The 26,724-nt window shown below is 40.2% G+C and overlaps 1 protein-coding gene across 6 annotated transcripts in view; it reads left to right on the forward strand.

The window, feature by feature from the left end:
* Positions 1-9,246: 9,246 nt before the first annotated feature.
* PHF3 (PHD finger protein 3) overlaps positions 9,247-26,724 on the forward strand; it is a 60,144-nt gene continuing 42,666 nt past the window's right edge. For 3 of the 6 annotated variants that reach the window (XM_083351205.1, XM_083351207.1, XM_083351206.1), the window contains exon 1: positions 9,247-10,170. The gene's annotated coding sequence lies outside the window, so the exon portion shown is untranslated. Of the gene's footprint in view, positions 10,171-24,485; positions 24,617-26,724 lie in introns of all 6 variants that reach the window. The other 3 variants (XM_083351204.1, XM_083351203.1, XM_083351209.1) reach the window with 3 other exon arrangements.

A 26,724-nucleotide genomic window follows, 5' to 3' on the forward strand; every position in this document is an offset into this window, starting at 1 on the left:
ATCGAAATTTTATTCTGAAGTTCTTCAAATGAGAAACATAATGTAAGAAAGATATCAATCCTCCTGTGAATGTTTTTATATGCATGATTTATTTTTCTAATGCAGAATATCTTATTTCCATGTAAGTGTATACTGGATTTTTAAAAAGTATTCTTAACAGTGCTGAAATTGACCCATACAATGTTTCTGTTAACTTGCTATTTCTGCAGGACAGCCAGTCTGGAGTATAGGAGGTTCTCCTCTTAACAATAATTGGAAACCAGAATTTCCATTGCTAAGTGATGCAGTTGTAAAGCCTGACATCCTGTGTTTGTATTGTTTAGTGACAGCAGTTCCCATTGTTGTTGTTAAGAGAAGATTGTGGTCATTTTTTTAATTCTTGAAAAGGCCTCAAATTTTAAATGCCATTTTCTTTGTCATAGAGTAACTTTTCTAATGCATCTGAAATATATAAAATGCTCTCACAAATAGACATAAACAAATCACTTTCCACATCAAGCTACAGACAGCAAAAGAATTGCAGTGCTGTAGCCACTCGTATAAGGAACACTTATTCTCCAAATGTTAGTTTCTTTCTAGAGGATCTGCCTCTCCCTATCATTCTTTTATCCTATGTTTTGCCATGTCTTCAGGACTGTTTCCGACATCACATTTTTTGAACTCTGCAATTGCTTAATCTGGCAGAAAACATTTTTAACAGCATAGTTTTGTCATTAACTGTGAAGATGCAGCTTTCAAGGAGTTGTCTTAAACATGGTGTGTAGTCATTGAATGTTAGTTCTACAGTGCAGACATTTTCACAAAAAGGGACAGTCTCCAGTCAAAACAATTTCTTGCCGTTGCAACACAGTGATGCCAAATGGACTCATAATGTTTTGAATCTCCAGGATGTACAGGTGATTTATTAGATACAGAAAATCCATTACCTCTTATTCCTGAAATGATTCTGGTGGTACATTACAATTACACTGGTAGCAGCAGCTCAGCCAGAATGATATTGTGCTGGCAGAAAAATGTTTAGATTCAGTCTATTTTTCATCTTTTGCTTTGTGGGAAAATTTCTGAATGATGTTTGTAAGTTATGCTAGCATTTTGTATTGTGTTTATCCTTGACCATATTATGTCCCCCATATTCCAGAACAAATTAGTGGGACAAATTTGGGGACCTGTTACATATAATATTATCTTGGTACCTGTCCATTTTCCCCCAAAGAATCCCAATTTGCTGTGAAATGTTGAAACTGACAGTCAGTGGCATCCACCATTGTTTATTCCATAGTCCAACCTATAGAAAACTTGTTAAACCCTCTTTGAGAGATGATTCTTCAGCTACTTAAAAACTTTCAGAAACGGGGAAATTCACAGCTTTACAGTGTTCCACTATTGTAGAGATCTTACTTTTGCTGTCTTAAACTCTAAATAGCTGTAACTTAACAGTGTATTTAGAAAATATTCAGCCCCCCTTTTGTCAATTTTGTTATGCTACAGCCTGATTTTAGTGTCATTGAAATTCATTTTTTTCCTATTAATCTACACTTAGTACCCGTTAATGACAACGTGAAAACAGGTTTAGAAATGTGTACATTTATTTTTTAAAAAAATACCACATTGGCATAAGCATTCAGACCCTTCACTCAGTACTTTGTTGAAGTACCTTTGACAACAATACAGCCTAAAGTCTTTTGGGGTATGACGTGACAAGCTTTTGCACACCTGGATTGGAGGATTTTTTTGCCATTCTTGCAAGTCCCTCTCAAGCTCAGATTGGGTGGCAACCATTGGTGGACAGCCATTTTCAGGTCCCTCCAGAGATGTTCAATAGGGTCCAAGTCAAGGCTCTGCCTGGGCCGCTCTAGGACATTCACAGAGTTGTCCCTAAGCCACTCCAGTGTTGTCTTGGCTGTATGCTTTGGATCTTTTGTCATTTTGGAAAGTGGTCTGGCGTCCTGAGCTATGTGGAACAGGTTTTCATTGCGGACATTCCTGTACTTTGCTCCATTCAGGTTTCCCTTAACCCTGACCAGTCTCCCAGTCCTGCTGCTGAAAACACCCCCACAGCATGATGGGGGTGCCACCACCATGCTTCACTGTTGGGATGATATTGGGCAGGTGATAAGCGGTGCCTGGTTTCCTCCAGACATAATTAGAATTTAGGTCAAACAGTTCAATCTTGGTTTCATCAGACCAGAGAATCTTGTTCCTCACAGTCTGAGATTCCTTCAGGTGCTTTTTTGCAAACTCCAAGTGGGCCTTCATGCTTTTTGCATTGAGGAGAGGCTTCTGTCTAGCTGCTCTGCCATAAAGCCATCTCCACACAGGCTCTCTGGGGCTCAGTCAGTGTGACCAGGTTCTTGGTCATCTCTATTACTAAGGTCTTTCTCCCCAATTGCTCAGTTTGACCGGGCAACCAGCTCTTAGAAGAGTCCTGGTTATGCCAAGCTTCCGTCTGAGGAATTATGGAGGCCATTATGCTCTTAGGGAACCGTCAGTGCAGCAGAAATTTTATTGTAGCCTTCTCCACATCTGTGCCTTGCAATAACCTCGTCTCCTGAGCTCTACAGGCAGTTCCTTTGACATCATGGCTTTTGCTCTGCTACAGTATGCATTGTCAGCTGTGAGGCCTTTTATAGAGAGGTGTGTGCCTTTTTTCCAGAGTAAATATATCATGTTCCATTAGCATATCCTCATAGGATATATCCTCAGGTCCCTCTTTTGTTGGCCTTTCTTTAAACTCTGAGCTGTCCATGTTGTGGAAATTGCCCAGAATTATACATAGTATTCCATAAGTGATCTCAGAATGGCCATATGTTTTTGTTAATACTAATTATTGTATACATATACAAGTATTTGTACACATTAATATTTTTACATTCCTGAACACCTACATTAAAAAGATATTCCACTCCTTACTCAGCTATCATCTTTAAGAAAATCCAAGTCCTATTTTTTACTGAAGTGAAACTCATGGGATTAAAACTATTGTTTCTGGTCATAAGTTTTTCAGTACAGATAGTCCTCAATATACAGCCATTCATTTAGTGACCATTTGAAGTAGTAGTAGTAAAATGATTTATGGCCTTTTCACACTTATGACCATTGCAGCATTGCCATGGTCATGTGATCAAAATTCAGACACTTGGCTACTGACTTGTATTTATTACAGTTGCAGTGCCCCAGGGTCATGTCACTTTTTGCGACCTTCTGACAAAGTCAATGAGGAAGCCAGATTCACTTAACAATCATGTTACTAACTTAACAACTACAATGATTCATTTAACACTATGGCAAAAAATGGTTGTACAATTGGGCTTATAAATCAAGGACTACTTGTATACATCTGACAGAGCAGACCATAATCCCTTAAAATATGCTATAATAACTTTTTTTTGTTTTTAAGTTGCCAAAAATGTTCTTTCTTTCTTTCTTTCTTTCTTTCTTTCTTTCTTTCTTTCTTTCTTTCTTTCTTTCTTTCTTCTTTCTTTCTTTCTTTCACTTATATGCCGCCCTATCTCCGAAGGGACTCAGGGCAGCTAATAACAATAACATATAATAAATACAGAAGTTAAGATAAAATTAAAATTAAAGGCCTCTGTACAATAAATTAAAATTAAAATAAATTAAAAATTAGAGTTAAAAATTAAAAACATAATTAAAATCCCTGTCAGTCCAGGTCAGCCAGGTGGAAAAGGAGTGTTTTGAGGCCACGGCGACAGGACTGGAGATCTTGGGCCATCCGAAGCTCATGGGGGAGTTGGTTCCACAGGGCTGGCGCTCCCACAGAGAAGGCCCTCCCCCTGGGGGTCGCCAGCCGACATTGCCTAGCTGACGGTACCCTGAGGAGGCCTTCTCTGTGTGAGCGTACTGGGCGATGGGAATTCATTCCCGGCAGCAGATGGTCCTGCAAGTATCCCGGTCCTAAGCCATGTAGGGCTTTAAAGGTAAGTACCAGCATCTTAAATCTCACCCGGAGGGCAACCGGTAACCAATGCAGCTCACGCAGGAGGGGTGTAATATGGGAGTATCGGGGTGCTCCCATTGCTACCCGTGCAGCCGCACTCTGCACCAGCTGAAGCCTCCGGGTGGTCTTCAAGGGCAGCCCCATGTAGAGAGCATTGCAGTAATCTATACGGGAGTTAACGAGTGCGTGGGTGACTGTGTGTAGGGCATCTCGGTCCAGAAAGGGGCGTAACTGGCGTGCCTGGCGAATCTGGGCAAATGCCCCCCTAGCCACGACTCCAATAAAGTCACTTCTTAGTGACTTTAACCTTGTTTATGCCCTTGCGGACAAATCTTAGAATGAATTCACAGTTATAGTTGAAAAGGGCGCAGAGTAATTTAAGGTATTTCATATGTTACTGAGATTTGAATATCTGTGTAGCTTTCAGAGGTCCTTTCTGAAATCCAAGTACTCTCCATCCCCCCCCCCCATTTTTTTCTTGGCAAATAAATGTTGTCATTGTCTTACGTATAGTAGAAATATTCAGCAGAATATAAGTCTCTAATTGAGGGTGAAGGTTCGTTCTCCGATCTTCTGGCTTGGATTCTGAACGTTTCATTGCCAGGCTAGGTAACATCTTCAGAGTTTAGCGAAGCCTGGCATTCCATCAACAGACACATTGACCTATAACCAGCCTAGGAACCCCTCAAAATCCAAATCAACCACACAGCCAACCAGAGATAGCACTGGCCCTCAACCAATCTATGCAAGCCCTCCCCATCTCCCTCCCACTGGCAGTTCACCTCTCAATGACCCTGACCTGATGTAACCTCTCCATCACAAGATCCATCACAAGTCTCTCACCGATGACTCACACCTGACCCACCCCTCCCACCCGCAGTTTACCTCCCAATGAACCTGACCTAATGTAACTTCCTTAGCATAAGCCTCTCACTGATGACTCCTACCTGACCCATCACAAGACCCTCACTTGACTCACCCACACCTGAAGCCCTTATAAACAGAACACTGACAGTAACATCCCCTAAACGCTGAAGATGTTTCCTAACCTGGTAACGAAATGTTTGGAAACCAATCCATAAGCTTGGAGAATGAACCTTCACCCTTATCCTACACCGAAGCTACTGATATTCACCACTATTGCAAAGGCTAATTTTTAAATGTATTTTTAAATTAAAATGATTCCAGCTTTGAATGACAGCTTAGGTTACAAATTGTTATAAAACTTCAATTTTCAGAAACCATTAATATTGAAAGACAATGAACAAATGCTATTATACATTCCTTTTTTCTGTGCTTTTGTGAAAACCATCAAGACAGAATGCAGTTACACAGAGAGAGATGCTGATTTAGGTAATTTTTGGAATGGATTTTGGCAAAAATACTGTAGATTTACTTACGCTGGATATGAAGGAAGATACTAAGTTCCTTTTTCTCTTCCTCATCCTAGATGTAATTGTATAAGAACACTGCATGGTATAACCGTTAATTCCTGAACTTGTTAATATGAATGTATGATTGCACGACAGTGAAATTTCCTGATGTTGGGAATATAGTAAGCAGGGAAGCTAATTTTGTCATCTATGCAGTTAATACCTCTTAGAGAGTAGACTTGCTTGTATTTAATGTATACATTTCTTACATTGCAGTATTGTTTATAATTTCTTGTGGCCTTGTTTATTTAGTATTCTGTACAGTGTGATTTTTGCAGTAATTCAAAGCCATGTTTCCCAACTAATTTCAACTATTAGAATTCTTAACAATGGCCATTTTTTTTGGGGGGGGGTGGATTCTGGGAATTGATTTACACACATTTTAAAATTTCCCTGTTTGAGAAACATAGGCTTAATGAATATCACAAGATTTCATGCTTGTACATCCCATTCCCTTTGAATTACCATTCTATCAAAAATCACCATTGAAAAAAACCATTACTGAAGTGCTAAATTGTGCTAAAGCTGCCCGTGGAGCTCAGGACTGCCCCTGACCTGCGTTCATTCCGCCGGAACCTGAAGACTTGGCTCTTTGAGCTCTCTGGCCCAGGCTGAGAATTTTAACTGGGGTTTTATTTTCAGGGATAATTTAATCTTTTTAATTGTCTTTTAACTTTTGTATTTTGTATTGGTGTGATTTTTAAAATGCCCTGTAAACCGCCCTGAGTCCTTCAGGAAAGGGCGGTATATAAATCTAATAAAATTAAAATTAAATTAAAATTAAATCATTTATTAATATTAATATTCAGTTTTTCAGGGGCCATTAGATTTTGCTATTTTTGTTGCAACAGCCAGAATAACTTTCTTCTGGGTTGTTCCAATTGAATAAACCAGGGCTTTTCAACTTTTTCACCCATTGTACCACTTTTAGGATATGGCAACATCTGAGTACCACCAGTCGCCTAGCAAGGTGTCAAAAACTTGACCAAAAAAAAAGGAAAAAAGTGATGGAGTACAGGTAATCCTTGACTTACAACAGTTTGCTTAGTGACTGTTCAAAGTTACAATGGCACTGAACAAGTGCCCCCCAAGAGACAGCCGATCCTGGCGCTTCTGCTGAGCCCTGACACCCGCGAAGAAGCACTGATCCTGGCGCTTCCGCTGAGCCCTGACAGCCCTGCAAGCTCCAGCCATCTCTCGCTCAAGCTTGTGCAGTGCTGCCACCGGTTCAGCTCATTCCCCTCCCCCACTGCCACTTTTTTAGGATGGTCGCATACCACCTGCCAGGTGCCAGTGTGCCACAGGTGGTACCCGCACCACTGGTTGAAAAGCCCTGGAATAAACTGTATGTGGCCCATTATGTTAAAAATATCTCTTTTTATTCATTGAAAAGAATACATATTCTAACTCAGGATTTTAAATTTTGCATAATAAAAAGCTACTTCTATTCATGTACAATCTCACACTTACAAAGTTCACCAAAACTGCATTATGTTCAGTATTGTATGTTCCTAGAGAGGTTTACCAAACTGATTTTTTTTCCTTTAGAGTTACTGACCAGCATTTTATACTAGTAAACTGTAAAGGGTTTATATAGCAAATAGACTTTTTTTTAGCACCTAACTGATCCTATTTGAGTTTTGGAGCTAAGTCAAGGCAGGCCAAATTTACATTCGGATGGCAGGCTGCCAGAGAATCCCATGTCTGGAAGTTGAGTGGGAAGTCCAACAGTAATGGCAATGAACTTAATTATTGTTACCAAGAAAACTGGTTTTGTCTACGTAATCACCAGGCTTGAGGGCAATTTTTATTGTTTATACAGTACCTTAGCAACAGCTGCTCACATAAGCAGGTAGGCCTGTGGTGGGGAATAGAAAGTAGGGAATCTAGCTCAAAGGACAGGAGATACTTTAAGACCAGGGTGGGCAACTGTGGCCCTCTTACAAGCTGTGGACCAAAATTCCTGATCCAGCCACTTCTCTGTTGCAGTACCTAAGTTTTGGAATATGGTAATGAAAACTGGACCTTTTTATATTTTATTTAGCATTCTCTGTATTCATATAGGAAGCAAATGCACCTATTTAGTCACCTTGAAATCAATCTTTTTTGTTTGCTTGTTAGAAGGGAAAATTATCTTAGATAAGGATGAAAAACTAAAAAGATGGAAGGAATATATTGAAGAACCTTTTGAGGACATTAGGGATGATATAGATATGGGAAGTATAACAACTGGACCAAACGTCACCATGGAGGAGGTTGAACATGGAATAAAAATAGCAAAAACAAGAAAAGCCACAGGACCTGATGATATCCCAGTAGAAATTTTAAAATTGCTGGAAGACAATGGGAAGAACTTTTTAATGCAGCTCTTCAAACAAATGTATGAAACAGGAAAGATACCAAATGATTGGCTAAAATCAACCTTTGTGACAATCCCCGCTAAAATAAATGCAAAGAAGTGTACCAAATACAGAACAATAAGTTTAATGAGTCATGCCCTGAAAATATTCCTGAGAATAATTCACACCAGAATATACAAAATCTTCGTACACAAGATGTGCTATTCAGCTTCAAGTTCTTGTAGTGTTGTAGAGATGTCAATCACAGTGTTTACATGTGCATTGATTTTGAAAAAGCATTTGATAAAATAAGACAGCAAACTATTAGAAATCCTGAAACAAGGGGGCCTAGATGACAAAGAAATCCAAATCATAAAGAATCTATACTGGCATCAGGTAACAAATGTGAGACTAGGCCAAAAATACTCAGCTGATGCAGAAATACAAAGAGGGGTCAGACAGGGATGTATTCTGTCTCCACTGCTGTTCAATATGTACTCTGAGTAAATCTTCAACAAGGCACTGGAGAACATTGATGCTGGCATCAAAGTAAACGGTGTTTGGATCAACAATTTAAGATATGCTGACGATAAAGTTCTGCTTGCCAGTAAGCATGAAGACCTTCAGCTCCTCATCAGAGTCACAGAAATAGCTGAAAAATACGGCTTGAGGCTTAACACCTCAAAAACCAAGATCATTGTCCTCAGCAAACAACCAGTTAATTCACCACAAATAAATTTGGAAGGAATATCATTAGAAAAAGTTGAAAGGATCATGCACCTCGGTTCTAATTTACATGAAAGCTGGGACATGACCGCTGAAGTAAAGCCAAGGATAAAGCTCGAACAGTATTCTTCAAAATGAAAAAGATCTTCTGCAATCACGACATAAGCCTAAGATTGAAAATCAGGCTTGTCACATGTGATATTTTTTCTATCCTGGTCTATGGAGTAGAGAGCTGGTCTCTGACCGAAGGCCACCTGAAGAGACTAGAAGCATTTGAAATATGGATTTACAGGCAGTTGTTATGTATAAGCTGGTTGACAAGATCAGAAATGAGGAGGTGATAAGCTGCCTGGGAAAGCCATCAAAACAATTAAAAAATGAAAGAATATTTTGGACATGTGATGCGACACCCAGAAAAACATGGCACACTCCACTTAATCCTTCAGGGAAAGACTGAAGGCAAACAAGGCAGAAGAACATCATGGCTTCAAAATCTAAGGGATTGGTTTGGACAAAACTCAGCAGTATTTTTTTGGGCAGCTGCTGATAAAAACACGATCACCAACATGATCGTCAACGTGTGATAACGGATATGGCACAAGAAGTCTGTGTATGCTTGTGTTTCTTAAAAGTATGGTCCATTGAATCCTTGGAGGGATCTTCCAAGTTCTTCCCAGGGGTCTGTGAAATCTAAATTACTTGCCAGATGTTGAAGATGCAAACATTTTTAAACACACTTCTCGTTTTTAAAGTTTTCTTCATGAAAATGTTATTTAATGGTTTTATATTATTCTCACATAAGCCAGTAACTACGACATTCTACAAATGCAACTTCTCATTTTGATAGGATAAATATTGATGAACATAACAAAACAAAATCTCTTTGGGGCTTTTTCATAATATTTAGGGGTCCCGATAGCGAAGTTTCGGAAACACTGGTCTAGGCTTTCTTGAAGGACCGTGTGATAAGTTTTGGCTCTTTCACTCTTGCAAGCTGTACTTCCACACAAACGGATTTTCTACCGAAAAGGCTCCTAAACTGAAACAGAGCACACGAAGCCCAGGATGTTGACGGAAAGCACGCGCCGCTCACCACAAACGATTTTGCGGAGGGGAAACAAAACGCTTGAAGACGACACGCATGCGCGCACACGCGCCGCCGCACAGCGAACCACGCGCCGAGTAAACAGCCCCGTCACGTGAACGCGGCCTCCTCAGGTCGCTGGCCCGCCTGCCTCTTTCCTCTCTCTCTCTCTCTCTCTCTCTCTCTTTCCCCACCTCTCTGGCAAAGTGAGCTTTAGAAGGCGAGCGTGGGCAGGCGCCCGAAGGGGCAGCAAGCGCGGCGCGCGACCAACGGGAAGAACTACTTCCTCGCTCCGGGGAGGGGGGGGAGGAGGGGAGAAAATGGGCGGAGGAGAGGGAGAGAGGCCAGGACAGCAGATACCCGGACGTGTTTCCTGAAGCCAGCCAAGCAGTAACAGCCACCCGCTCTGTCTCCGCCCCCTTCCAGCCCTCCCTCGTGCCCTTCCACTTCCGCACGGCAGCCTCCCCTCCCCTCCCCTGGCCTGGGAGGCTTGCGGAGCTTAGAAGAGAGAGAGAGAGACGTAAGAGAGGGAGAGGATAGAGGAAGAAGAAGAAGAAGAAAAAAAAAAGAAGTCCCAGTCCAAACAGCCACCTGGCCAAGCGAGGGAGCGCGAGTCCCTGGCCAACACAGGTAAATAGGTCGTCTTTGGGCGGTGGCGGCGGGGGCTAGATTCGCGGCCTACGACGGCGAGCTGTCTCGGGGTGCCTGTTGACGGATTAGGGGCCTGCGACCGTCGCCTCTATTCCACCCCCCCCACACACACACACACACACCCGCGGCAATGAGCCTCGGCCCGAACGTTCAAGATCCGGGGCTTCTTCTCCCCACTGTTTGTCTCCTGCTGCTGCTGCTGCTGCTATGCCTCCAACCGGCCTTCCCTCCTTTCTCCCTTGGCCTTTTCCCTGGCCCCGCCCCTTCGCTCGTGCGCGTTGCCTACCGGCGCGCCTGGGCCTTGGGGCCCCTCCGAATGGCTGCCCCCCCAACCCCCCTCCGCGAGGTGATTGGACTGGAATTGGATGGCCGGTCTGGGGCTGCGGGGAGTTGTTTCTGCCCCTGAAGGGCCGCGTATTGAGCAGTCTTGGCACCTCAGGCACAGCCCGACCCCTTGCGTGGCACCTCTCTGCGTGTGCCATGCCTTAACGATCTCGACTCCCAACTTGCCATTTCTGGTTTGCCCCATAATCCTAGTTTGGCCAGTCATTTTTGGTTAGATAACACGGAGCAACCCATTTGTTCGGATCCGATGACGGCGGTTGGCGGGATATAAGGGAAAGCAGCAACTTGGGCAACTGAAGCAATTAAGCTGACTTTGTAATAATGCCGCTTGGGGTGTGTGTGTGTGTGTGTGTGTGTGAAAGCCCTACTAAGCAGGCATATACATAGAATGAAGGCTACTGCTAAGCTCGTAAGCCGCCCTGAGTCTTCGGAGAAGGGCGGGATATAAATGGAATTAAAATAAAGTAAAATAAAATAAATAAATAAAATACTTTTTGGCTTGAAGGAGCTTTCGGAATTTCATTGCTCTCAGGTTAGCTTGTGTGGGTAGAACTCTTTAAGCTCTCAAGTCGTTAGCCTTCTTCTCTTCAATTGATTTAATGCCAGGGGGTCTTCAAACTTGGCCCTTTTATGACTTGTGGACTTCAACTCCCAGAATTCCTCAGCCAGCGTGCCTGGCTGAGGAATTCTGGGAGTTGAAGTCCACAAGTCATAAAAGGGCCAAGTTTGAAGATCCCTGATTTAATGGGTCTAGAACAGACCTCCCAGTTTTGGTGCTGGTGAGATGTCTTAGAACTCTGATGCCTTTCCCTGCCAGAATGGTCCAAATCTAACTCCGAATCGTTGGGAGCTGAAGTCCCGTCATATTTAGAGGATGCCGGATTTGGGAGATGCAGTCTTAGAGCTTCGGTCATGTCCCAGAGTCTTCACTTCATGGGAACTGCTGTGGCTCATTTCACTTTGTCCAGGAACATGTGCTCCACAGATGGGACAAAAAAAATCATCCTGTTGCACTTTAATAATGTTTTGTGTGAGTAACAGGGTACTTACTACCACATTTGAGCCTCAGATTGCTGCTGCTAAGCAAGGAAGTTGTTAAATGAGTTTTGCCACATTTTGCGACCTTTCTTGCAACAGTTGTTAAGTGAACTACTACAGTTGTTAAGTTAGTAACATGCTTATCAAGTGATTCTGGTTCCCCATTGACTTTACCTGTCAGAAGGTCACAAAAGGTGATCACATGACCCCGGGACACTGCAACCATCCTAAATACATGCCAGTTGCCAAGTGTCTGAATTTTGATCATGTGACCATGGGGATGCTGCAGTGGTCAGATGTGTGAACAATGGTCATAAGTCACTTTTTTCAGTGCTGTTATAACTTTGAACAGTCACTAAATAAATGGTTGTAAGTCGAGGACTACCTGTATTTTTTTTAGTACATGTGTTGCTTTTTAATGTATATGAATCTTTCATGTTTTGTGGAAAATGTAAAATGGCATTAAGGCTTTGTAAAATGGCTTAAGTTCAAATTTTCTATGGAAGACACTGGGTCAACCATGGGGTCAATATGAATAATTCCATCTCCCCAGCTGTTACTGAATTATTATTAATATCCTGGCAGCCTGTTAATGCCATTTCCTTTCTCCATCTCCAGGAATATTCTCAGATATTGCAACAAGCAAGTATATGCTTTACACTTTCTCAGTAAGGGATATATTTTACTTAAATTTGTAATTTTTAAAATTGCCCAGCCTCAAATGTATTACAGTATGAAAACACTATAATTTTCAGACTGACTTTATAGTTTCTTAATTCTTGCTCATTATGTGTTTTCATGTTTTGTACTCTAATGTAATGGGTATTCCGAGTAATGGTTATAATCATATGGACAGCTGGTTTGTATTATCTTTCAGCCATGGTGTTATCTTGGGTCAGCTTTTATGATTTGTAAACTACTGCAAGAACATAGTTAGAGATGATAACTTGTGAATATAGTAATATGATTATCTTAGGTTACAATTCTTATAGTCTCTTTTTATTTATATAATGTATTACTAAAAATTCACTGAAATTTGTTCCAAATAAACCCAATTGAATTTGTAATCTTGGTGTGATTTGTCTGATCTGGAATTGGAAGGCAAAGCTTTTCAGAAACATTGAAATGGCATAGGAGTATTGAATATATTTCAACAATACTGTAGATGTGAGAATTACTGCTATAACACATTTTAGTGATCATATTGATAGCATTTGCTGATTTTTTTTAATTGTGCACATGTTGTAGGTGTTGATAGTTTCATTTTATAAAATAGCTTATTCTGTGTTAAATTTAGGGCTGTTTAGTTGACTGTTCAGAGTCATTGCTTTGGTTCAGGAGGGTGGAAGTCCTAAATATTAAAAGGTTTTAATAAAATATCAATTTTAGAAAAGGTGCAACTAGTTTTCAGACCAAATTAATTTAAGATACAGATAGTCTTCAACTTATTACCACAACTGAGCCCCAAATTTATTTTTTTAAAAGTATTTTTTGGTTTTCTATCATTACAATTTATTTGTGCTTAATAACAACATGTTGTCTGGGTTAATTTTTGCCTGGTCATAAAAATTAAGTTCTTACTCTCCCACTTTTTCAACCATTGATAAAATAAATTCCATGTTTGAAAGTATGCTGTATCTTCTTTTCCTTTGATTCTCAACGTGAGTCTGTCCATTTCCGCACAGTCCAATATTTTCTTAATTATCGCTTCCTCCGATGGTGTTGTCTCATTTTTCCAGTGCTGCGCAAATACAATCCAACTGAGCCCAAAATGTCTGTTGCTAAGTGAGACATTTGTTAAGTGGGTTTTGCTCTGTTCTACGACCTTTTTGCCACAGTTGCTAAGTGAATCACTGCAGGTGCTAAGTCAGTAACTTGGTGAAGTGAATCTGACTTCCCCTTTAACTTTGCTTGTAAGAAGATTGCAAAAGGGGATCACATGACCCCAGGACATTGTAACTGTCATAAATATGAGTCAGTTGCCAATCATGTGAATTTTGATCACGTGACTTCGGGATGCTGAAATGATCATAAATATGAAAAATGGTTGTAAGTCACTTTTTTCAGGGCTGTTGTAATTTCGAATGGTCACTAAATGAACTGTTGTAAGTTGAAGACTTATCTGTTCAAATTTTACAGCTATTTTTAGGATGTCTATAAAAGTACTATTTTGTCTAAAATGTTTCTGTTTTTAAGTAGCTGATCTTTGGTATTATTTCTCAGTTATCAGTTTCATCTTTCTGCACAGTTTAGTAGCAACTAACTTGTTTTTCTGCTCTGCTTCTGTTCTGTGACTTTAATAGCCTCTTGCATATTTTTGAACCTCTGTCCTTTTTGCCTTGTCAGTGGAGAAGTTGGAGAGTGCCTTTTATTGCATATTATGGTTACATTTTTAAATAGAATATCTTCTTGCACACATTATCTATCTGCCATATCTATGGCATAAGGGAATGTGCACTCAATGCATTCTGTAGTTAGAGAACCCCTTTTATCCTTAAAAATTCAATTTTTGGGGTCTCCTCTAATAACTAAGCAGGTGTGTTTTCAGACACTTGGAAAAGCGGAGACATCACCCTGCCAACAAAAGTGCGTATAGTCAAGGCTATGGTCTTCCCTGTTGCAATGTATGGCTGTGAAAGTTGGACCATAAGAAAGGCTGAACGCCAAATAATTGAAGCCTTTGAACTATGGTGCTGGAGAAGACTCCTGCGAGTCCCTTGGACTGCAAGGCGATCAAACCAGTCAGTCCTAGAGGAGATCAAACCTGACTGCTCTTTGGAAGGCCAGATGTTGAAGCTCAAATACTTTGGCCACCTTATGAGAAGGAAGGACTCACTGGAGAAGAGCCTAATGCTGGGAAAGATTGAGGGCAAGAGAAGAATTGGACGACAGAGAATGAGGTGGCTGGATGGAGTCACTGAAGCAGTAGGTATAAGCTTAAATGAACTCCAGAAGATGGTAGAGGACAGGAAGGCCTGGAGGAATGTCCATGGGGTCGCAATGGGTCAGACACAACTTCGCAACTAACAACAACAAATTTTCAGACAGTACTCCTTAAATTATGTGTATTTCATTCTGGTTTTATGATGTTAAGGATCATTTTTATTTGCCTGAGATCTACAGTCAAATAAAAAAGTAAATTGATTTTTAAAAACTTTTTTAGTATATTTCAGCATACAGATATTTTATCTTCATTCAACAGTATTTATTAAATTTATATGCTGCCCATCTCATTGCTGGAGCAATCTAGGTGGTATACCTTTTCCACAATACAAATGGCATACTGTACAGTATCTATTAATTTTTTATTGAATAAATGATTGCAAGGTCATTTTTTTTACTTCAGTTGCATCACTTTTTACTTTTAATGCTGTTTGAATGAACACTGACACATCCACATCTCAAAAGAAAAAAACAACTTTATATGGACTATACTTGTTTTCACAACTGTAGATTAAACAAGACTACAAACTATAGATTAAACAAAACAAAATTGTTGTTGGAAGAGGATGTTTTCCTTTTGGCAATTTTCCTCCTCTTAGATACCCTAAAAGTTCGATAAATCCTCACTGGAAAGTTTTGAGTGTAGGTGGAGTTGTTCTTTTCCTCTTCCTTCAGTAGAAATTGTCCCCACTGACAGAAGCATTGTTGGAGTCTACTCAAGAGTGGAATATGAATTTGTGGAAGCAAGTCTGCGCTACAGATAAAATGCTTTTCCACATGTTTTAAGAGCTCTTCGCTTGGGAGAATTGTACTATTTACATAAGCAGCATTTTCAGTTTGGCAATCAGATGATAAGTATTTATGGTGGTATATTAGTTTCTAATATGCACTGTATTTCATGATTTGATTTCCTGGTTTCTTGTTATTGTTTTAATGAGAACAGTGCTGCATAAATCTTTTAAGGAAATAATGTTAGATTTCCATTGTTGAGTTATGAAAGCTATGCATTGCATTTAGCAATAGACTTGAATCTATTGACCTCTGCAGCCTAAATAAAAGGTACACATTTTCCCTTAAGGCAGGGGTGTCAAACTCAATTTCATTGAGGGCCACATCAGCATTGCGGTTGCCCTCAGGGGGCTGGGTGGGTGTGGCCAGGGTGGGCGTGGCCTATTGGGTGGGCGTGGCTAGAATGCATATGGCCTGCATCATTCGCATCAAGGGTGCCTATGGGGGCCTGGGCAGGAGTGGGACAGATCTGGGGGTCTCTGGCAGAAGGAGGGTCTCTGGGCCAGGGCCAAGGCAGTGGGGGCCATTCCCTCACTGTTTCCAGGAAGGCTTTGTGGGCCGCATGAAACCACTTCGTGGGTCGGATCCGGCCTCCGGGCCTTGTGTTTGACATGTCTGCCTTAAGGACATGTCTGGAAAATAATTATCCTAATTCCATTAGTATATATCCCCAGCAGCTCTAACAGAACACAACACAGTTGAGTTTGTTGGCATTTTAACCTTTGTGCAAATTACAGATAGATAAAAAAAGGAGTGTGGCACAGTTTTTTAATAACAGCAAAAACTCATTTAACAACCGCCTTACTTAGTAATGGAATTTTTTCTTCCAATTATGGTTGTAAGTGGAGACTACCCATACTGTCCTTTAAAACATTTATATTTGATTTATGGAAACTTTGTTCTGCTGCGATAAGAATGATGACATAATTGAGAACTACATCACTTGAACATTAAACCACAAGTATAGCTTATTGTAATGCCATGGTTTGGTTATGCCCTGACTCTATTTTCAAACTGATTCTTTGGTTAAAATATATTGGTGTTTATATAATGCTCTTTTTGACAGCAACTTTAATATTCCCATTCATGTTTGAAGGAGTAACTGAAAGTGAAGTGCATTAAATCCTTGGTATAGCACACCTTGATGTAGAGAACTTTGTATACCATTAGACATATTTTGTTCAGATTTATGTCTGTTTAATCAAGGATTTGTTTATTAAATGGAAGATTTGTTGCAGGTAGTGTTATTGAAGACAATTATATAATTATGCAAATGTGATAAAAGAAATAGATTTGGACATAATATACACTTAAATAGTTGGTTAAATAGAATTCTTATTGTGATAACATATTTAGACTTTAAGTAGAATTGGCACTGTGGAGTTGGAATGGTATTTTTTGCAGTTTACTCTTTGATTATATAAAGTCTATCCTTGCTAATTTCACAAATACATTGTGTTCTCGCTCTGTCTCTCTCGCCCACTGTTTCAGATATCATGGCATATTGTTTTAAAATGTTTGCTATGTTATATGATGCCAAGCATTGGGTTAATTTGATGGTTAGACTCTGTTTTGTACAGTTTCATATAAATTAATTTATAATTATAAAAATAAACTAGCTGATAACATGTGATACTCTTTTATATTAGTACACTTACATAATTTTAGCTCTGCCTGCATACAGTTTGACTATCAAACTCTTAAACTCTTAGAGGCTCCAGTGATGAAAAATGTTGCCTTTTAGCATGCATGTAGTCCTCAAGCAAGTATGTTTTAGGGAACAGATTTTACACTATAATTTTGGTTGAGATACACTTAATTCTTCCTTCTTTATGGATCTTTTTCAAACATTTGACTTTTCTTTGTTGTTTTAAACTACTTAATTTAAAGAAATTTCTAACAAAAATAGAATTCAGCTTGAAATAAATGGTTTTGTTGATGTTCTTATAAATGTCAGTTTGATATTTTAAATAATATTGCACTGGCTGCTAAATTAACATAATTGTTTCTTGAGATTTTTTTTAATGCTTAAATGATTAACTTCAAAATTTATTTGAAATTTATTTCAAATTTATTTGGACCCAGGTTTTAAACATCCTTTTGCTGTTTTTTCCAAATTGCATGTGCCATTTTTGCATTCCTTTGGAAAGTTTCTTGTGTTCCCAAGGTTTCACAAGAACAGGTGTGCTATTTGGAGAAAGAATAGCACACATGATTTGAAGAAAGCACCACAAGAATGGGTCTCTTGTCATTCTCCAAATACCGTCTTTCCCCTAAAATAAGATCCAGTCTTATTTATTTATTTTTTTGCCTCCAAAGGAGGCACCAGGTCTTATTTTCAGGGGGTGTCTTTTCCATGCTCTGACCTCACGGCGGTGACATTGACAGCCTTGCCCAGTCAGCCGACTTCTTCTGCAGCAGAAGGAAATGCCTCTGCAGCTGAGAATGGAGCTCTGGATTGACACGTGTGGCACCCCCCAGCTTGAATTTCGCCATCAGAGGACTTCTGGAAAGGCCTCTGTAGCCGAGAACCGAGTCATGGATTGAATCTGTAGCTCGGTTCTCAACTGCTGAGGCCTTTCTGGAAGGCCTCTGATGGCGAAATGCAGGCTGGGAAACACCACAGAAGAAGTGGGCCAGTGAGGCAAGATAAGTGTTGATTCATGGGAGGCCTGGCTGAAAGTGTAAGCGGGTGTGGGCTGTGTGGGGTATCTCCACCCCTCCCCTGGCTTCATTTTTAGGCATGCACCTCACCCCAAAACTAGAGCTTATTTTGGGGGTAGGGCTTATATTAGATCCACCCCCAAAATCAAGCTCGGGATTATTTTCAGGGTAGGTCTTACTTTTGGGGAAATATGGTAGTGTCCATTCTTGTGAGACCTGTGGAAAGTCCTGACTCTCCACTTCAGTCCCAGCCCTGGTATTGCCACCACTGAGTACCTCTGTAGAAAGATGATGGGGAGTGGTAGCTCCCCTGTGGTTGTAATTGGTGGGATGCCAATTGCCTGAGTTTTGATCACATGATTGCAGGGATGCTGCAATGGCTATACCATCTGGCACAAATCATAATTCCACTTTTTATTACCACTGCAATTTTGAAAGGTCATTGAACAAATATCATTTTTGGGCTAGGTCTTGTGTATTATGTGATGCGGCTGCCATGAATTCTTTCTCTATTTCTGAATTTGTTGAGATAGAGTGCTATGACATCAAATGAAAGCATAATTTCATCTTCTATTTTAGATCTTTGATTTTCTAGAGGCACAGTAGTAGGATGTTGATGGGACTTCCAGGTGGCAGGGCTCCGTCGATGGCGGCCATTTTGACCGTCAGCCCCATTGTTCTCCGTTGAACTGCGAAAACAGCGACAATCAGCTGTTTCGCGGTTCGGAACCCCCCCTCGGGAAAAGACGGGAGGGGGAGCATTCAGGTAGAGCTCCACTAGACCCCCAGAATTGTTATTCTGGGGGTTGAAGGGTGAGAGCCCCCCCGTAGCCTGAATTAGCTCTGGACTCGGGGACTCCTCTGTTCCAAGGCTTTGGAACAGAGCAGGATGCTGCAACCATCCCTGCAATCAACATTGTATTTTGGATTACTTGGATGCAGGTAGAGCTGTGCAGGAAAATTTTGAAACAGCAAGTATATGATCTTTAACTCTGGTTTATACTAAAAGAAAGGAAGAAAAGATGGCGCAGGAGTGAATTGTTAGTGAAAAATAAAAGGACAAAAGGACAAGGAATATATTATAAAATATAAAGACTGAGAAGGAAGAAATTGGTTTTTTAAAAGTCACTGCGCAAAATATTTGAAATTGGTTTTAAAGTGAACTTAAGGACTTGTACATTTAATAGGGGAGAAACAAAGTTGCATGCTGAGTGAAAAAGTGAAAGTGTGCAACGAAGATTAATTGGGTGTTAAAATGGCCTCTAAATCAGCTAAAGCTTCTGCTCCTAGAAGTAATGGTGCATCACCAGTTCAACATTCTTCATTACAGGCACTGATGCCACCCCCTGCAGTACCTGCACCTGCATTAACATTAAAAGATTTACAAGATGCTTTAAAAATCAATCTCAGCAAATATCTGAACTTATTAATGAGAAGAATAAAGAAATACGAGAGGACATTTTAGTGGCCTTTCAGGGACTGGCAGTTTGCATTGAGTGTTTGGATGAATGTGTGGAAGAGGTGTATCAAAATAATTTGAGATTGGATGCTAAAATGTCAGAAGCTGAGAATAAAATAGATAAGACTGAGGACGAGGTGGTTATGATACAATATAGAGATATGGAGTTTGCTTTGAGGATAAGAGGATTGAAAGAGGATCCAAAGGAAAACTTGAAAGTGTTACTGGCAGAAGCCCTGGAACCGATTTTGGGCTGTCAATCAGAAGAATGGAAAAGTTTCTGGATTTTAAATATGCAAAAAACTAAAATATTGCCTAAAAATATGACCACAGAACAAAAGGTAGTCTTAGAAAAATTAACAGGATTTGAAATAGTTAAAAAAGATTAAATATTTGGGTGTATATCTTTCAGTTTCAAATGCAAAATTATATAAAAATAATTATGAATTGTTATGGTTAAAAATACAAAAAGAGTTAGATAGTTGGAAAAAATTACAATTGTCTTTATTGGGAAGAATTGCAGCAGTGAAAATGAATGTTTTACCAAAAAATTTTATTTTTGTTTTTGTTTCAAATGATACCTAAACTCAAAAAAGATTCAAATTTGGAAGAATGGCAGAAAGGTATTAATAAATTTGTTTGGGCAGGAAAAAGACCGAGAGTAAAATTTAAGATAATGCAAGATGTATGTGAAAGAGGTGGTCTTAAAATGCCCAATTTTAAACTATATTATGAGGCTGTGGCTTTATCATCAATTAGTGATTGGTTTAATCTAACACAAGGGAGATTACTGAATATTGAGGGATGTGATTTATTATTTGGCTGGCACGCATATTTATTGTATGATCAGAAGGTGGATAATATCTTTAAGACACATATATTATTAAGGTATGCCCTGCTGCGAGCTTGGAAAAAATATCGACATAAGCTAAATTATAAAATACCAATTTGGGCAATACCTAAACATGCAATAGAAAATATAAGCGTGGGATTCAAACATGATGTGACTACATATAAAGAAATTCTTAGAATGGAAAGGAATGTATGGCAATTAAAGCCATTTAATGTTTTAAAAGAAGAAAGAATAGTGCGGACTTGGTTTCAGTATGGTCAGTTACAAGCTAGATGGAAGGAGGATCAGAAAGTTGGTATTTCGACAACCGATGAAGATTTGGTTAAACAAATAAGAGATCAAAGTCCAGCACATATAGGGAGGATATATAATGCACTGATAGAAATAGACTCAGAAACGGAACTTGTTAAAGATTGCATGATAAAATGGGCCCAGAATTTTCAGGAGCCCATAGCGATGGATATCTGGGAAAAGATATGGGTCAGAAATGTGAAATTTACACAGGCACAACATTTTAAGAGAATTTTTATAAAATGTTTTATAGATGGCATTTAGATCCAAAAAATTAGCATGTATGTATCCGAATTATCAGCCTAAATGTTGGAGGTGTGGTTGTGGTGATGCAACCTATTATCATATATGGTGGCCTTGTAAAAAAGTTAAAGCTTTTTGGATTAAAATTTGGTGGAATATGCAGAAGATATTTAAGAAAAAGATAAGGTTTTCTCCACAGTTATTTCTGTTGGGTATTATTACAGATTGTACTGTTATAGATACTAAATTGATGTTAAATTTAATTATGGCAGCAAGACTCTTGGTAGCGCAATATTGGAAGAAGGAGGAACTGCCTACTATAGAAGAGTGGACTTTAAAAGTTTCTACCTTGGTGGAAATGGCAAAGATTTCAGCATATTTGAAAGAACACTCGTAACAGAGATATATTTTGGAATGGAGAAGATGGATCGATTATATTCAGAATAAATATGGGACTAGAAAGTTTCATTTAGTATATGAATAAGTATTAGTTTAAGTTTAAGTTTATTGAATTTTTATACCGCCCTTCTCCCGAAGGACTCAGGGCGGTTAACAGGGCATATAAATAGAAATACAAAAGTTTAAAAAGGATTAAATTATTGCCCGAATTAAAACAATCAAAATATAAAAAAACATTAAAAACCCTAAAATTCCCCCATCAGGCCATGCCAGCTTGTTCGAATAGATGGGTCTTTAACCCACGCCAGAAGGAGCGAAGATCCGGTGCCATCCGGAGCTCAACCGGCAGTTGGTTCCATAAAGCCGGGGCGCCCACAGAGAAGGCCCTCCCCCTGGGGGCCACCAGCCGGCATTCTCTGACCGGAGGCACCCTGAGGAGGCCCTCTCTGTGGGAACGCACAGGGTGGAGGGGAGTCGACGCCGGCAGCAGGTGGTCCCCGAGGTATTCCGGACCCATGCCATGTAAGGACTTAAAAACCATCACCAAGACCTTGAACCTCACCCGGAAGACAACTGGTAACCAATGCAGCTCGCGGAGCAAAGGTGTAACATGGGAGTACCCAAGACAACTCTCGTGGCCGCATTCTGTACCAGTTGGAGCCTCCGAGTGGTCTTCAAGGGAAGCCCCATGTAAAGAGCATTGCAGTAGTCCAGACGAGAGGTCACGAGCGCATGAGTGACCGTACACAGGGCATCCCGGTCCAGATAGGGCCGCAACTGACGCACCAGGCGAACCTGAGCGAAAGCCCCCCTAGTCACGGCTACTATGTGATCTTCTAGAATAAGCCGTGAATCTAGGAGGACTCCCAAGTTGCGAGCCCTATCCACGGGGGGTAAAAACTCACCCCCCATAGAAAGAGATGGAACATTTTGAATGTCCCGGGATGCCGGAATGTACAGCCACTCAGTCTTGTCAGGGTTGAGCTGAAGTCTGTTCCTCCCCATCCAGACCCGAACCGCCTCCAGGCAACGGGACATCACATCGAGGGCATCACTGGGGTGGTTTGGGGTTGAAATGAAAAGTTGGGTATCATCGGCATAGTATTATATGATGTATTACTAATTAGTTATTATTATTATTAGGGATTTTTGTGCATTGTGTTCTGTCCATGATAACTGGTTTGGTCTTTACTGGGAGAATAGTGATGGTTTTGTCTTTCTTTAGATTTTTGAGCGCTGCTCTGACCTCTGCTTCAAGTTGGTTCTGATTATGTTGCTATGTGGTACCGTTTTCTGCTTTATAGATTCTTGAATTTTTGTGGCATACCCTGTTGTTTTAAATGTTGCTTCTTAGGCTGCAAAAAAAATTCTAACTCATTAGCAATGTGTTATATTTGATGGCTTTCTGGAGAATATTATGTACTGCAATGCATAGTGGATAGCTGACTACTTATTTGGATTCAGGTGTTGTCAGCCCTCCCTGGCAAACCACTTTATTATGAGGCTGCAGTAACAGAATCTTGCAAATCTGAAAGTACAAAACTTCCTGCCTCCCCTTTTAACTGCTTGATTCATCAGGGCAGGTCTTTTCTCATTTTCTTCTTATAACAAGCCACTGGTGGCTTCTTCCTTTCTTGTGCCATTGTTTCCTGTGTTTCCCCTTTCCCCCAGGTTATGCTCACATTCCATTGCATTACTTTCCCCTTCAGACACAACCTCCCCTCCCATGTTCCCAGAAAAATAAGTTGTGGGTTGTGAGAATGAAAAATAGCTATGTTGCTTTCCTCTTCTCCTGGCAACCTAGCGGCCTGCACACAAGGCACTTCATAAATCATCTCCAGTTAAGTGGCAGTCACCCGCCACTTGGGAATCTAGTGATTCCTCCCCCCCCATGTCTTGTATGCCTGACAAGAAAGGAACTGAATTATTTTCCTCTACTTAGTCTGTTTAATACTCGAAACTTCCTCCATCTCGTAGATCTCCTCAGAGTTCCTCCAGCTGATCATGGTCAGCGCCTGGTTCCTGCAAGGCCAGAAGCTTCTTAGGGTGGGAATTATTGATGTATTGATTGTGAAAACAATATATCAATGTTGCTGTTCTATTGTTACCTCCCATGTTCTTTCTGAGTCTGGGTAGTCTTTCCAATGAATTTAGTACTCAGCCTGCTTCCTCTGCATGTAGAGGCTAATACTACTTCCACCTCATACTCTCCCCATCTGCTAGAATGGGAGACAGAAGTGTTGTCGCTGACCGTAGAGTGCAGTGGGGGGGGGGGGGGCTCTTTTGCAAACAGTGATTGATGGAATTCAGGGAAGACCATTGTGATGGCAACTGCAAGCTAAATGTACTGGATTGATTTGATTAGTTACTGGGAAAGGACCACTTACTATTTTGAGCCCAATTTCTTGGAAAGTCTCATGGAATTTAATAATTTTGTAGAAAGCTGCATCACATCTCCTTGAATTCTAACCCCTTCTTGTGTATTTGCTGCTTTTTTGTATGGGATTTTTTTCCAGGTTGAGTCATTCTTTTAAGAAGCTTTTGGGCTGCAGGAAATATGTCGCATGAATGTGGCATGAGGTACGGTATTTACTTTCTTGTCTGTCTGTTGGTAAGACCCATGTCAAATGGAGACATACCAATAGAGGAGTGCAACATTTTTCTAAGCAAACTCAGCAAAAGATATGAGATCAGTCTTGCTGATAAGAAATGCAGCATTTTAAATACTGCTGCAATAGCTGCTTAACCTCAGCTTCTCTGTTGGAAATCAGATGAATGATGGATGATACGACTTTCAATATTTAATAATTGCAAGGGGGGCTCGTAAAATTTGGAAGTGAATTGACTTTCTCTGTCTTCTCACGTGATTGGCTAATCCTCTGTATCTAAAGACATGATCCCAAAGAACCTGAGCCATCTTGGACCATTAGGAAGCCCTTGCAAGGAATTAAATTAGCCATTTTGGTAAATAAATCCATTACTACCAGTTTGGTAGTATACCCCACTACCAAAGGAGGAAGATTGGTGATGAAATCTAGTGAAAAAGTCTCCCAGGGTTTGGGGGGAAGGCATGTTTATTGATTGTAACAATCCAGCTGGTTGGAGATTGGTTTTGCTCTCCAACAAACTTGACAAGAGGACTCATAATCTTTAATTTCTCTTTGGATGCAGGGCCACCCAAATTCTCTGAGGTCTCTGTTGGGTTCTGAATTTTCCTCCATATCCTGCTGTCTTGGGCACAGCTGTACTACTTACTCCTTTTCCCCTTAGGGCAGGGGTCAGCAACCTGAAACAGTGAAAGAGCCACTCAGAACCGGTTCCCTCACAAAAGGAAAAACTGGGAGCTGCAAAAATTGTGTGCGCATGCACAGAACAGGGTTTGACTGAAGAGTGGATCCAAGGTGAGATATGCACCTACCCTGCATATTTGAATTGATTGGTTGAACTTTTTTAGTCCCACTTTTTTTTTTTGGACTGCACATGGCAGAAGACTGGGAGCCGCAGGAGATGGCTGAAAGAGCTGCATGTGGCTCCGGAGCCGCGGGTTGCAGACCTGTGCCCTAGGGGATGAGGCATATATAAATGTCCATTGTGCAATAGCTACCCGCCCACCACTGTGAAAGGGGAAACGTGACTTGTTGGGCTTCCTTGAATTTATATCTGGATGCTTGAACTCAAGGAAGCCTAGCAAGGTACCATTTCACCTTTCATGGTGGTGTATGTACCCCACAGCTATTGTGCTACATTGGGTGAAAGATATCACTGTTGCCTTCCTGTTCCCAGCCTTTAGAGTTGATCTGCATTACAGGACTCAAAGTTGCTTAGCTGCAGTATTGTTGTTGGGATGGAGATGATTGACAGTTCTTTCTCTTGAAATGCTGCTTGCTCTTGGGTTAACCAGAATTGCCGATCCTTTTTCATTAGCTGCTATAATGGTTTTACAAGTCTAGCAAAATTAGAAAATTTCTGTAGAAGTAAGCAAAGCCTAGGAAGCACTGCACATCTTTTGTATTTGTGTGTGTGTGTGTGTGTGCGCGCGCGCATGCACACGCACCCTATGATAGAACAAACTGTGCCTTTGCTGGATCTGTTTGTATAGATATTCTGTATCACAGATAGTCCAGTTCAGTCAGATCAAAGACACATTTTTCTAATTTCACAGGTTTAAAATTTCCCATAATTTTTGCAGTACATTTCTGACTTGAGTTATATGCAAGGAGGGATTTTTGGAACAAACTAAGATGTCAGCTAAATAGACAACACATTTGTCTAAAATGTCTGAAAAATTGTCATTCGTGAATCAAGAAAAAAACATTCCACAATTAACAAGGCCATAAGGCATTACTATATGTTCAAATTTTCCTGGTATCAAAGGTTATTATAAATATTCATGTCCTTCTTCCATTCTGATTAGCTTGTAAGCATTTCTAAATTCTAGTTTTGTAAAGTGTGCTTTTTGTAGCTGGTCTAATAGATGAGAGATGAGTGGGAGTAGATAATGGTCTCTAATTGTTACGTTCACATTTTTGTCACCAACTGTACAGGCTCGTTTGCCTTTCTCTTCATATTGGCTGATGTTCTTCCTTGTCAGGTGTTTAGCAGTTAACTAGGTTCCTTGAGTATCAGAGGTCATTCTTGAAATTCCTCTTTGGAAAAGAGTAGGAGACTTGCAATATTGATGTCAGACCAACAAATAAGCCAAATAACAAATGTGACTAGATGAGCTAAATCTACTTTATTGTAAGGCTACATTAAAGAATCTTGCAAGTCTGAAGTATGACATTTTCCATCACTACTTTTAATTGCTTGATCGATTAAAGTGGGTCCTTTCTAAATTGCTTCCTCAGACGATCAGCTATTGGGTGATGCTGCCTCTATTGACTGATTGTTTTTCTTCTATCTTTTCCCAAAACTCATTCCCACACACCATTTAAAAAAAAACAGTAAAAAAGCTTAGAAGCATACAAAACGACCAGAACACATCTTCTCCAGCAGCCAACATCCAGATAGGCAAGGATTAACACCTGACAATCAGTCAAGCAGAAAACAATACCCTAATTAAGGAATTATCATGGAATAAGTAAATCACGCACCCCAACACTGGCAGGGCAAGCTACTGTACATAAACAGTGAGCAAACCACACACTCACCAGCACTGATGACAATACAAACAAGCTCAGGTTTACCAAGGATTCCACAGTTCATGTCTGCCATAATTTAGGAGGGAATGAATGAATGAACAAATGAAAAAAGCCAGTTTGGTTTAATGGCCCCAGACTAATCTGAGAATTCATTTGTGGTTTAAAGACACTGTAATTTGCAATAGTATGTTCATAATGTGTGAATTCAGCCAACATTTTTTAAATAAAATAAATCATTATGAAGTAGCCTGTGACTGTTAGACACAAAAATAGTCACAAATTGAAATCTACTCTGTTTGAGTTACAAATAGAAAAGAAGTTTATTAGATTTCACCACAAAGTCTAAAAAGTAACGGTTTGCAAAGTGT

This window comes from Vipera ursinii (assembly GCF_947247035.1).
Source record: "Vipera ursinii genome assembly, chromosome: 1".
Taxonomy (NCBI): domain Eukaryota; kingdom Metazoa; phylum Chordata; class Lepidosauria; order Squamata; family Viperidae; genus Vipera; species Vipera ursinii.